This window comes from Taeniopygia guttata, chromosome 3, assembly GCF_048771995.1.
Source record: "Taeniopygia guttata chromosome 3, bTaeGut7.mat, whole genome shotgun sequence".
NCBI lineage: Eukaryota > Metazoa > Chordata > Aves > Passeriformes > Estrildidae > Taeniopygia > Taeniopygia guttata.
The window spans coordinates 65911456-65925892 of NC_133027.1; the positions used below are offsets into that span (position 1 = coordinate 65911456).

At 42.1% G+C, this 14437-nt stretch overlaps 1 non-coding gene across 1 annotated transcript; it reads left to right on the forward strand.

Annotated features, from left to right (window-relative positions):
* The first annotated feature begins 2686 nt into the window (after positions 1-2686).
* On the forward strand, positions 2687-2769 carry TRNAL-UAA (transfer RNA leucine (anticodon UAA)). Its single transcript has one exon. It is a non-coding gene; the product is annotated as a tRNA-Leu (tRNA).
* The last annotated feature ends 11668 nt before the right edge of the window (positions 2770-14437 follow it).

The following is a 14437-nucleotide window of genomic DNA, read 5'->3' on the forward strand; positions in this document are numbered from 1 at the left end:
CTGATCACACTATAGCTGCAAGGACTCATGCCACGCCGGATGAGTGGAAAATGATGATAAAAATTGCTTGATAATTTGTTAGCATACTAATAACAGAAGCTGCAGAATGGACATCTTCTGTGGAAAGCTGCCTTTCCTTCTGAAAAACATCACAACTCCTATGCAGATATGTGTAGCATATTCTATAGGTTAGTAGGGCTTTTTTCCCCCCTCTTCCCTCATATAGAAAACACTTAAACTGGGTTTGAGGGGTGAAGAAGTTAAAATCTGAGAGGGGATATTTTAGCTTTTAGGATTGCTGTTTTTTAGTTTCGTTTCCTAATGAAGCTGAATTTTCACAACCCACACCACCAACCAGCCACCAACCAGTCTTTTCTGAGGAGGATAAAGAACTGGCAACCAGGGGCACTTTGCTCCTTCTAAAAAATGAAAGACAGCACGGCATACATGTAAGAGACAAAAAATTCCCCTATTACAAAATATAATGTTTAGTATGTAATGACTATGCATATGGGTTTCCATTACGTCTAGAGGGACTCTTTTTTTTAATCATGGGTTTCATTTTACAGAAATGGCAATGGGACAATTGCTTCCTCAAAATGAAGGACCAAACTGTGGACACACTTGCCCACATGAGCAGGTATCTCTGGCACATGTCTTGAGAGAAATTTTTTGAAGTAAAAGGATAGCTCTTAAGATCCAATTTTTTTTTTTTTCTGGAAGCTCAGCTGAGTAGCTCTGCTAAACTGCTGCTTTTCTAATCTTACCTGCATTAAGGATGTTTTGAATGCACAACCCAAGCTGTATTTTTATTATTTCTTTAAAACAAAATATGTTCTCTAGATTTTTGAACTATGGTAGCTATTTGAAATTTATTTGAAAAAGGAAAAAGTTACATGGGGTTGTGGTTCTATCTCTAGAAAATATCACAGACATAATGAAGGCAGGAAACTGTAATTTAATAGATAGTTTATGTGGTGATTCTGGTTAATAAATTTCAAATGCAATGGTATTTTCACATGGAGCCGTAGTGTTTGTTTCTCTAATATGTAACAAGACAACAGCAGATCCATATTCCACGTTTTTAGCATATTATGTAGTGTCTTCATTATGGTTGAGCCAAAGCAAGTAAGAGCCAGCAGAAGAGAGCTTCACCATTCTTACCGTGCACACATAGAGTGCAAGGTAAGGGTGTAGGGTACCAAGTCTGAACAAGAAAAAGTAACATTTTACTGTGTTTCTCAGAAATGGTGTTAGATGTGAACAGAAAAGTAAAAAACCTGTTTCTCTACTCAGTACTTTGCTGAAAGGCACTACCCTACTGAACAGAGAACTATGGCATGCCAGTCATTTCAAGGCAATGATACGGCACGGCAAGTTCCATTGGAAGAGCTGTTCTTTTATTGATGAGCTCCCGCGGGTGAGTAACATGTACGGTACACGAGACCGCACATATTATTTTCCCTCAGAAGCACGCCTAGTGTCTCTGAGCACTAAGAGCTGAGCAGGTCAGGCACCACCTGCACCTGCAAATTCCAGCCCCGGACCCCTTGCAGAGGGGCAGCAGGGCCAGGCAGAGTGTTCAGCACCCAAGCACGGAGTGTGCTCCTGTTCTGCTGGTGGGACAGCAGACGGCCGCCGCCGCTTCCTCGTGTGCCGGAGGCTGCCACGGGCCCGTGTCCTCAGCCTGTGCTGCGTGGAGTATGTTTCTCACACCTCAGAGATGCTCAGGTTTGGTGCCATGCAGGATGTCCATTTCCTCCGCTGGTAAATAACAGCGAGAGTGGGAGCCAGTGCCACGGTGAAGCCAGCGAAGTGCCTCTTCCCCATTGCGCCTCTGATGAAGGGAGAAGGGGGAGGTCCCAGGGCAGGCAGCAACCGGGAATATGCGATAGGTGCTTCCGTAGACACGGCATAGAGTGGCGACCGGCAAAAAAATCTTTCCCCTGCGACAATTTTCCTCCTAATTACGCGTAATTGATGGCTTTGGACTTTATTACTTTTGGTTCTCCTTCTACGAGCGAGAGAAGATACATTCCAGGAAACACTTGGGCGGAAATAATAACGTACCGGTGCCGTGTCGGCACAACCACCCCACTGCCTCTCATGCCCGGAACCACGGCCCTGCCCGCTCCGGGGGGGATGAGCCCGCACTGCCCAGAGCCCGCACTGCCCGCAGCCCCCGCACTGCCCAGAGCCCGCACTGCCCGCAGCCCCCGCACTGCCCAGAGCCCTCACTGCCCGCAGCCCCCGCACTGCCCAGAGCCCTCACTCCCGCAGCCCCCGGCCCGGCGCCGCCCGCCCTGCTCTCCCCCAGGGGCGGGCCCGTACCGCGCCGCGCACCTCCCCCGCCTCCCCCTTCCGCTGCGGGCCCGGCACCCGGCGGCGGGAAGGCGGCGGCAGCAGGCCCGGCCGGCCCGGCTCGGTGCGGCTCGGCCCGGCTCGGTGTCGTTCCGTGGCGGCGCTCCCCGCCGGGCCTTGCCCGCCCGCCTCCCGCCGCCGGGAGAGGCCGCCCGAGCGCGCCGCTCGGCGCCCGCCGCGCTGGGAATAAAGGCGGGAGGGAGGGAGCGGCGGCCGGGGGGGGCGGGGGTGAGGGGGCACCCCCGAGGGTCGCGGGCGGGCCGGGGGGCGGTTGGGAGCGCGGCCATGAATGTAGGAGCGGCTGCGAGCGGTCCCCGGTATCTGCACCAGGATGGCCGAGTGGTTAAGGCGTTGGACTTAAGATCCAATGGACGCATGTCCGCGTGGGTTCGAACCCCACTCCTGGTAACTGCGGTTTTTTTATCGGGAGCGCGGTGCCGCGGCGGGGCGGGTGCACCGTTCCGGGAGAGGCGCGGCCGCGGGGAGCCGGGGCCGCGGACAGCGGCGGCGGGGCGGGCGGGTGGCGGCCCCGGGCGCTCGGCAAACCCGCACGGGTGTCCCGGCGCCGGGCGGCCGGCGGGGGCACTGCGGGTCGGGGAAAGCGCCGCGGGCCCGCGGGGGGCTCCTGCAGCCGCCGTTACTTCAGCTGTGAAGTCTGCAAGTAAATTATGAAATTAAATACAATTTTTTAAAAATAGTTTCTGTATGTATATATACACCCATCAAATATATGCATATAAATGTCTGCACATATAGGTATGTGTAATATATGTATATATATGTGTGTATACACATATACATAAACACATACAGACATACATTTATGCGTATATATGTGTGCATATATATACACACATGTGTATATATACGTACACATCTGTATATACACACATGCGTGCGCACACACACACACACACATATATATATATATACATGTATATACACAAATATAAATATATAAACACATACTGGGCCACAGCCTCAGTGTGGAGCCTCCAGCAGGGGCAAAAGGCACCTCCAGCGTTGTTGCCCCTGGATCACAGCTTGGTTGTTTGTCATTTAGGTTATTTTTTGTGTAAGTTTGATTTTCTTTTTTCCAGTTCCAAGCCCGTCAAAGGCTGCATGCCAGCCCAGCCCGTCAGAGTGCGTTTTCCAACGTGAAAGTCAGTGTAGTTCCACATGCGCTGGGATGTGGAGTGTCTGCAGGTGTCCCACTTGCTGAGGTGTCCCTGGCCAACCCGGGAGGGTGAAGGGAAGGCGATCCCCACTTCTGGGGCAATGGTCCCTCGTGTGGCTGTATCCTAAACTGTGCCAGGGCTCAAGCTAGAAGTTAAGCAGAAGGAGCACGCAGGATTTTCAGACTGACCTCATGCTTTTGTTTCATTTGGCCAGACACATGGAGCAGTTGTACGTGTTGAGGTGTTTAATTTGCTGGGGCGTGGTTCTGTTTGTTTGGGTTTTATGGGTTTTTTGACAGAGTAGTATCCATATGTTTAATATATTTGAAGGTATGGGAAGTATAAATTGAGCAGTGACCAACACATTTTTAAATAGTAGTCTTTGTCAGAGCATGCTGGTCAAATTCTAACACAGGTAAATGTAGTTGTTCCCAGCCACCCTGTTCCAAATAATTTGATCTGAAAAATTACTCTAAACTTTCGGTCTAGATATATCATGTGGTGACTTATTGAAGGATAAACACTCAAGAAAGGGATAACAAATCATGGTGGGCCTTCAATGTAATCTGAAATAGAAGGTGAAATATAGCAGGATATTTTATTATATGCCCACATAAAATGATCTGGCATCACACATGTGAGCATGGTAAAAACACAGAAATATGACAGTTCAAGGGTTACGGAGGGAAGTCTGGTGTGTGGGGAATTTCTAGGAAATGCAAGTACTTATGTTGTCTTTTTTGAGTGTTACCACAATAAAATTGTAAATGCAAAACATACCGCAGCTTCTGGTACTGTTCATTAAGAAGTGATACTGCCAGGTTCAAATGTTTTTTGAAGTAAACACGCATTTCTGTTCTTCATTAAGGTACAAATTAGTGAAAATGTGTGCATGTTTGAAGGCACATTTCACCTGTAATGTTGTCATGGTAAAATGCCCTTGGAAACCCACATCTTTGCATACAAATTGTGTAATCCTGCTTGTATGCTTATTTACAAGCATTTTTGAACATATAATAAGTGCTCGTGTACATTTTGTGGATGTAGTGATGATTTTGATGAAAACTTGTCTCCAGCTGTGTTAATTACAAGGATGAATTAGTAGTGGCTATTCTGCACTGTGAGAAAGAAAAAAGAAAAGTAAAAATAATCACAATTTTGTTCAAGAAGAGTAATTGCTCAAGAGGGAAAAAAAAAAAAAGGCAGTTTTAATGATAAAGCAATAGAGAAAACTGAATTTCTTGGTTAGAAATGTTCCAGGTATAGCCTGTTTCAGGTACAGCCTTTCTCTTTCCTGGAAAGACTTGTTTTGCAGAGAACTTCCCTCAGTCTTTTGGTGAACCTGTGTTCCCTGCTTCTTAAGACAGCTTGTTAGATCATGTGCTGATCTGGAATGGAACAGAAGATTTTTTTAACTGTTCTGGCTCTCAAGAAATACCCACAGAATCTACTTGCATCAAGTGTATCCTAATCCCTTCCCACACTTTTCCATAAAGGAAAGTATAAACTTCTGGGGTTATTGGTTTCTATTTTAGGTGAAGTGACAGGGTGATGTATTGTATTTCATCCCTGGAGCTGAGCATTATTTTAAGATTTTTATTTTATTGAGCAGGTTCCTTTCTTTGCTTCCTTGTTAAGGCCTCATTAATTTTTGGTGGTTGCCCTTGCAATTTGACATTCTTACATTCACTTTTTATATTCTGGCCTTTAGTTTAAACTATATTGCTTTCTGTTGGACTCCATTCCCTGGATGAGTTGTTTTTCTAAAGGTGTCATCATCTGAAGGATCCTTGCCTTGTTTATTGAAGAAAGTGGAAAAAGCATAATGACTAGTTCTAGAAACTGGAATAAAAAAGGAGATTCATATGCAGACAGTTGAATGCTACCCTGATGAACCAGGGGTGTTTTTCATGCCTCTGCATATTTCCTGTCTGATGAGAAGCCAGTCATTTAAAATAGATTTTTCAAAAGCAATCATTCATTTTCATGTTCCCTATTTTGAGGTGTCTGTCTTGAGAACCTCAATCTGATTTGCAGGAATGCAGAGCTTTTGCAAAAACAGGTGAAATCAAGGTATCACCTATATTTTAAGCAGTCTCTGGAAAAAAAATATTATATGACTCTGAGTAGTCACATTTATTGGAGATACTTGTTATGAATCTTTCCATACCTCAATTTCCCATTGTATAATGTGGAAGTAATAAAAACACACCGTTTGCAAAATGGGCTGCTGTGAAGTAAATTTATTCTTGTTTGCAAAGAATTCAGATAGACACTTAGGCAATCTGGTCATGTTAGACAAGCCCATGAGTGGATTATGAGTGAATCCAAAAATAACATGAAAGGAACAAGCTACAGAGCTAGTCTGAGCTGTGAAGACTTTACAAAGTATTGAACAACTGCTCAGCCAGCAAGCACTTCATGTGTGCTGAGCAAGGTGGGAGTCTTGTAGGAAAACAACAAGACATAGGATAACCCAAAATTGTCTCAGTTCGAAACAGAAGGGGCTCAAATCAATAAGAAGGCAACCTATTGGTGACATAATTAGGTGATATTTCAAAATACTTTATTTTTTTAAAAAAACTTTCAGAAGCTTTTTTTGTTTTTGTTTTTGCATTTTAGCATGTGATGGAAGCATGTAATTTTATACTTGAGTTTATACATTCTTTTCTCAATGACCACTATATCATGTTGAAATAAAAGGTGTAAAAAGGGCTGTGAAGTTTTTGATCTATTGCATGATCTTGTATGTAGGATGATCAATAATCCCTCTTATTAATTTTGCAGAATTCATTTAAAGTCTCTAAAGCAGGATTAGTCTCTTATGTTAGCAGGAGTAACTGTATGCAAAGCACTTGTTAATTTTTAAACTGTTCTCATTTTGTGACCTTTGTGGTAAATAAGAGGGGTAGACTCTATTTTCTGGATTCCCATCATTCTTAGGGCGCTTGTTCAAAAATTACCTGTATTTAATGCAGACGGTTTTGTCTCTGTTTATACGTGTGTTTATACACGTTCATTTCTAATAGCTGCTGGGCTCTTCATCTGCAGACTGCCTTTGATCTTGCCTGCAGGTTCTTAGAATCATTTCTTTTGGACTTGATAGCCACAGCACCCAAGTGTCATTAGCAATGTTAGCTAATCCTGTCTCCTTCTCCAGGACATTACAACACATGCTCCCAAACAGATCCTTGCAACATTTTATTGCTTAACTATTTTTCTCTCTTTTGACAAGGAAAATGAAGAGATTTTATGCTTGGTTAGTTCATTCCAAGCAGAAATCTCTGGGGAATTGTGCTGTAGTAGAACATTGATGGAAGGGAACGAGGGTCTACATATCACTTACTGGAGTGTAAAGCCCTTTAATTTATTTATAGTGCAGGTGGAGGTAGGTTCACTCTTAAGTCTGACAGATGAGATCTGCAAGTCTTACCATGGTCACTTAGAGCATCATCACCCCCAGCATGAGGATGGCGTAAGAGCCATCAAAAGAGACCAGGTGCCCACTCAGCTGCTCAGGTTGGTGTCTGGCATTTGAGCACAAAGCCGCTACACTGGCAGAGCAAAGGGCAGTAGCTTTGCCCTGGGGTAAAGGGGTGTCAGCTCATGTTCCTGTTTGCCAGATTCTCTCATCAGGAAGAATACATGCGTGTGGTAACACTTTACACCAGCACAGCATTATTTACCAAAGTATATCGCTGAAAGTATATGGCCTGTGCACTAGAACACCTTCAGTCTGGGGACATTTTCCCTTGTGCTGGCTTTGCTGTGGTGGCAGCAGCCTCTATAAGAAAGACAGAGCAGACAAGTCATGATTTACACTCCAGCAGCAAGGTTTGGCAGAACACCTACATAATGAGGTGACCCAAAATAAGTGAGTGGCCCAAAATAAAGGCAGCATAATGTGGAATGTTGAAGCTACAGTTTCTGGGATCTTATAGCACTGGGCTTAAAGCATGGTAGCATTCATTGTCTGGTATATTCTTGGCTGTGTTAAACTTACCTAAATGAATAGAGTCTTTCTTGCTGCCCAGGAAGAGCATTTGTCTGAAGACCATAGAAAATGTGCACACTCTTCTGAAGATGGCCCTCTTAAATGTGCAATAACAAAAACTGCCTTCCTTCCCCTAAATATTTTGAGAGAAGAATGTACTTTCCAGATTCCTTCATTTTTCTGCATTGCTCCTTCTCTTTTACCATCTGCTCAACTGTGACCTTTTTTCTGGCTTGGAAGTGCTGCAAGATCTTTCCTTCAGACCTCATCTGCCTCATTTCTAACTGCTTGCTGAAGTGGTTCAAGCAATTCTTGGCAAGAGATCACTTACTGACCACGTGACGATGGATTTGTGACACCCGTCTCTTGCTATTTCATCATGTGTTGCAAACTTTTTCATGTGAGAGTGGAATCCCTGTTGGGAAGTATGGACTGCATTAATGAGTACTGTTTTGCAACTAATCCAAGTCTGATGATTGATGAGCATATGTATTTTAGTTTCACTTGTCTTTATATATCTGTAATTATTTTTGTCACACTCCCACCTTTTGCTTTTTGTGTGCATACCAAGAAACAGATCCGGCTGGTCTAGCAGTTAGCTGCTGCTAAAAGAGGCACAGATACTGCCTTTTCTCTGCCCTGGCTGTACTGAACATTCCTACTGCTTCCCTCTTGAGTCACTCAGTCTTTGATTATCAAGTGATACATAACAAAAAGCCCAATTAATTTCATGTTATTTCGATCTAAAATTAATCTCTGATATTATCTCATAAGAAATTCTCTGTGAAGAAATGAGGAATTGCAGACAATTTTTATGTGTTTTGAGCTCCCTGACATAGGCAATATAGATCCACTCTTTTTATTCATCACAGAACGGTAAAGGCTGGAAGGCGCCTCTGAGGGTTATCTAGTCCACCTCCTAGCTAAGAGGAAGGTCAGCTTGAGTCAGGTTTTGAATATCTTTGAGGATAAAAACACCACAGTCTCTCTGAACTGCCCATGCTAGTGCTTGAGCACCCTCACAATAAGAAAAAGGTTGTTTCTTAGTGTCTTAAAAATAAGAGTTCTCTGCAGGTTAGACTACCGCAGGTTATTCTGAGTTTTCCTTCAAAATGGTCCGGTAATGCCAGTGATAGCACTCGCCTTCATCCAGTACTGTGGCTAATGACTCCTCATCCTAGATCCAGAGGCTGTCTCTGAATAAGGACTTGGAAAGCATCAATATAATTTAGAAATAAGATTTAAGTAAGGTTTTCCAAATCCTTTTGTTGCTAGATCCAGAATAGAAATAATTTATGTATTTAGTTACTGTGACTTCTATCTTTTATCATAATATGTTGGATATTTTTATTTGTTTGTTTTCAGTATTCTTTGCTGTGAGAATAACTAATTTATTTTTATTTTTTTTTTGCTAAATGTAGTTTTAATGTTTTTGTAGCAAGATTTATAGCCATGGTTTCCCCATGTTTTTTGATTTGTATTTTGATGGCACTATGATAGTGCAGGCTGTATCTGTGCCACTTAACAAATCCCATAGTGTTCTGTGACTGAAAGCAGACTGAGACATGCCCAACCTGTTGTGCTGCATTCATTTGGGTGACCTGCCTCAGAAGTTATTTGACATATCAGTGAAGAAGGAATACTGAAAGCAAATGGATCCAGTGTTTGTGATGTCTCTGCATGCTCAATTTCTCTGGACAAAATATATTTCTACAAAAAAGAATTACTGAGTGGAATAATAATTGTATGGTTTGAATGCATACCTTCCTTCTCTTTAAGAGAAGAGAAGTTAATCCCTTCCAATAGGCAGTACAGAGAGACATCATGGATGAGATAAGGTTTCTGCTCTGTATGAAGTTGTTTTTAGGGAGAGAGATCAGCCATCAGCACAAGAAGAAAGACGTGTATGATAAAGGAGGTAGTATGACTGTGTCCAGCTAAAATATCGACAAACTTGAGCATGTTATGAAGTACATGAGTATATGAGATAAGAATGGGGTGGGATTGGAAACTGTCATTAAAATGCTGTAAAACCAGAAGTTGTTGTGGTTAGAGATTCTTTTTCTATGCCTATTTCTGTTGCTTTTCTTGTCAAGTTTTCTCCAAGAGGGGTTTAGATAGAGTTTGAGTACTCCTGTTTTAGGTTGAGCTCTGCAGAGATTTTGTCAGGAGATGTGCAAGAGCATGGTGGTACCCACAGCCCCCAGATGGAGCCTCTGGGGGTCCTTTATAGTCAGAGTTAAAGGCTACACCTCATATTCATCTGGAAGTCCTTAGTAAACTTTCTTTCAAAGCCGGGAATGGGCCTGGATTGCAATGTTAACTATCTTAGATTATTTTATATTTTTAACAAAAAATATTATACCAAGGTAGTCTTAACTATCAAACTGGAATGCATTAACTTTACATTGTACATTGTTTCCTTTTATGTACTGTTTGTCTTTAACAGACTTGGCATGACTGCTTCCCAGGCAGTAAATACATTCTGGCATAATTAAAGCACTTCCACATCCTTTGCAGGCAAAACCTCAGAGATGGTATCTCTGGAGGGAGATGTTGGAATTGCCCCAGAAGTTGCCAACTGCTGTTTATCTGTTAACCAGCACCTGAGCTGCTGTCCTTTTAGTCATCATCCACGTCCACAGCTGTATTTACAGTGACCACCTCTGATCCATAGGTCATTACTTGGGCAATTGTAAAAACTGATCTATAAAAAATGCTGGTTTTTTAAATCTTATTTTTTTAATGCATTAGATATGTTCAGCCAGAAAAAGAAAAAGGAGCCAGAGAAAGCAACTTGAAGACTTAGGTTCTAGCCATGTAAATATCCATGTAAGACTGTATAACTTAGTTAATTCTTAACAAGGTAGATTTCCCCCAGCAAAGTAGCTATATGGGATGCACTTCTCAGGATATACTCAATTAGTTCTGCTGCTGCAGCCAATGTTTATGGACATAAATTCATGGATCTTGATCCTGTTGCTGCCACTGTGTAAGCAGATTGTTTATCACTTTTTGTTTGGACAGGCACAGAAGCCTGCTTGTATAATTAAAGCTGTAGCATCTGCACAATAGTTTATATACTTAAATTTACTGTGCCTTGGCATCACCTTCCTCTATTGATCTTTAAACCAGCATGAAATGAAATTGAAAAGCCATACAAGCCATTCAGGCAAAAATTCCATTAAGGGTAGTAAAGAATATAGGGTACTGTGAGACTTCTAGTGCAAGGACAGGACTACAACACTTTCCTATTTCACAGGAAAGTTCTCAGAGTCAACATAATATTACAGGATGGAAAAGGACATAAATCTGTATGGATAAAGTGAATTTATGCATAATCAATTAGCTTCTGCAGAAGAAGAGACAAAGATTGTAAACTCTTTGAAAAGCTCTTCTCCTGTGCCATCACATAATTTAAACCACAAACTATTCTTTGGGGAATATTAGAGCTGCAAAAACTAGCCTGGTCATAATTTCATGTAAGTGATTAATTAACTCATGACTGTTTGGAAAATAAAGGCACAGTTTGCATTAACAATTTTGAACTGGACAATTTCTTCTTGGACTGGATTCTTTTAAGTCACATCACAGCATTTTCCACCTGTTCTTGTACTGTGCTGTGTACACCTAGGAATTGCAGTAGGGAGATTAATTCCTTGGTTACAGTATGGGGTAAAAGCCCTCCTTCCCAACATTAAATGGGGATTGGTGTGGGCTATTTAAGGGTGAGAAAGGTCAGGCTCTGGGCAAACAAATCTATGTTCTTTACCGCTTCTGAGAGCAAATCCTTCTCTTCCCTCTTGCTTACATTAAGTTTCAAAGGCTTGTTGATACCTTGTAGTAAACACCAGTTTTAGACTACAGATACAGAGACAGTTTTAGGAAAGAATAACGTGGCTTACTGTCAGCAATATGTAGGGGGAGGAGAAGTGTTCTAAAGGTTTTATTCTGATTCTTCTTATTCTTTATTTTAGTTACTGTTAATAAACTTTTCTTTATACCCTTTTAAAGTTTTGAGCCTGCTTTGCCTTTCTCCTAATCCTATCTCACAGCAGGAAATGTGTAAATAATTATAGAGGATACATGGACATTTGGCCAGCACTGAACCCACTACCTCTACCTTCTTCACAGGTGCAATCAATTGCTATATAAGAAGCAGGACAGAGCTAAGGAGAGAGCAGAACTGAGCAGGGGTGGGCAGGTCTGGATCTCTGGGTGATGTGACTGCTTTAGGAGGTACATCTCTATGATTCAGTTACTGAATTTTCCCCTTGTTCTGTTTGGTTGCAGAAGTGTAATTTTGTCAGGGACTTGCATCAGGAGATAAATGTCATGGTTTAGCTACTATGTCTGGGAAGAATCTTCTGGGTAGGATGGTGGGATAGTTACAATTAAAACTCTAGCAGGCTTTGTATTTGTTCTTCATTTCTTTGTATGACCCTGTGCTCACCAAGGTTGGTGGGACAATTCACTCATTTAAATAGTGTTTTCGTTGGCATGGCTTGCTTTCATTTTTGTCATGTTGATGCTCTCTTTTTTTTTGCCCTGGCTGGTGGAAGTCCTCAGGTGCAGGAAGCAAATAGACAGGAATTTAAAGGAGCTTCTGGCAGTCCAGCAGTTTCAGTCAGTTTGGACAGTCCTAAAAACAGGGTTGGAGGGAATGGACAGGCAAAACCAGACAAGAGTCTGGTCATGAGCAGAAAGCAGTGTCTAACTTCCAGCCTTCCTGAGCTGTTTGTTTTTTAGTTACTTCATGAGAGGAAGGAGCAGAGTGCGAGATGGTGATACTGATAACATCACCTGTGATTTAGGGTGTCAGGGGGTCTGAAGGCTGCCTGTATATGAAAACTGTTGACAGAAAGTCTGGGAATCGTGCAGAGCTTCAGGCATGTCCTGCCTTACACAGAGCCAGAGAGCAGCCCTAAAAGTGGAACTATTTATGGGAGGTTGTCTGTTTTCTCTTGTGACTTGTGGATTATTTTTGTTCACCCAGGCTCTCAGGCCTATCAGTTTGCACTTAAATATGACTTCCCCAGATTTTCAAATCTGCCGTTTTCCCAGAGGAACATCTGTTCCTGGCATGTAGCCCTCCTTTTATCACACTGAAGATCACCTCACTCACTGAGTGTTGGTAGCTTCTGGTAGATGACCAGCAGCCTAAATATTGCCAGCGACCAGACCCCTCCTCTCTGCACTCAGGTGGAGACATAGTGGTTCACTTGATCTACCCAATGATGCCTCATGCCTTCAGTTTCTTCAGCACAGCCCTGGCCATGATCCTGCAACACCTTGCCAAGGAAAGAGTGATGGAAGAGGTTTGCCTTCCTTGCAGTCTGAGCCAGGTGGCACTGGGAATCACAGAAGCGCTTGCAGGAGGGGTGCTGCTGTGCCATGTGACTCTTTCATGTATCCAGTCCTCATGTGTCTAATTGTCATGGACAATGCCCAGTTGTATGTGCCAAAGCTGTCAAGATCACATGGTGGTTTTGCATATACTCTCCAACTTAGCCAAATACTGTATTGTTGGCAGTGACAGTTTAAATAGAGTCACAGCACTGTGTTTAACCTCATAGTTACTAACTGATACAGGTTCTATAAAACAACTTTCTTGCATTTTAAAAAATAGGAATTTTATTTGCCATCTTTGGTAAAACACTTGATTTGGTATGATTCTGGTCTCAAACTAAGTCTCACCCTTGCTTTATTTTTTTGAGTCATTCAGAACTGCACTACATTTATACTTTGCTTAATGCACATGTGCCATGGCTAGTGACTGCTAGTTTAGCTGTTTTTAAGTTCTCCATGTCAGAGAGAACAAAGGTCTGGTATTTTAAGGGATTTGGTGCTTCTAGATAAAAACATTTTGCATTCCATGCATACATGCTCAGTCTCTAAAGATAAGTAGGGAAGAATACTGGAATACCCTGGTATCTCAATGGAAACGATAGTCAGAATGTAACTTAACCTTGCATGGTGGTAGTTTGCATTCATCAACATACCTTTGTTTTTGTTTTCTACTCGTTATAAAACCTCTTGCACTTCTTTACTTCTTTTTGGTACTCATGAACATTTGATGATTGCTGCTGTGAAGATTTTATCATTGAAACGATTGTTTCCTGAGCACTTCATTTCTTCAGGTAGTCCTATCAATGATTATAGCTTTGGGGGCTTTAAAGCTGTAGTTAGTTTAACATACAGTAATGCTACTTGATAGTTTCCTCTGGGACCCCAACCACTGTGTTAGCTAAAACAACTCTGTGAAGAATGTTGTTCTCATGGCTCAAACACTTGTAATGCTGTCCCACCCAAACTAACCTCAGCATGAAGGTGACTTTTAATCCATTAATGAGATAAGCAATGGAATTATTTGTTACTGTCCCTCATAGGTGAAGGTATTTCTTTCAACCAAGTTAGTATGTAACTGTCTTTATTTTGCTGCTAACAAAAATAAAATCATGTAATTATAAAAGAGACAGGTATTTCAGTCTGTTGTACAAAAGCAAGGCATCACTTGCTCTGAGCAGCTGGTATAGAATTCTGTTGGTGAAATCAAATTAAATACAGGGTATGAAAGGATACCTTTTTCTAAGGAGAACATTGGCTGACATTAGTGAAAAACGTTAATGGCAATTTCACTAAAATGAAATCTTAGTGCTGCAGATCTTCCTGGCTGCACTGTATTTTTTCAGAAGAAACCATTCCAGCAATTCATCCTAGCATGATAGCAGGACTGTTTAAAAAAAGTATCAATTTCATAATGCATGTGCATGGGTCATAAAATTCCAAAGTATCCCAAGTTATCCCATCATGCTAATGCAGGATTTTTTTATTTGATGAGACTCTTTGGGTAATTTCTTCCATCATGCTTTTTCACCTCATTTCCATACTGCTGCTGCTAGCA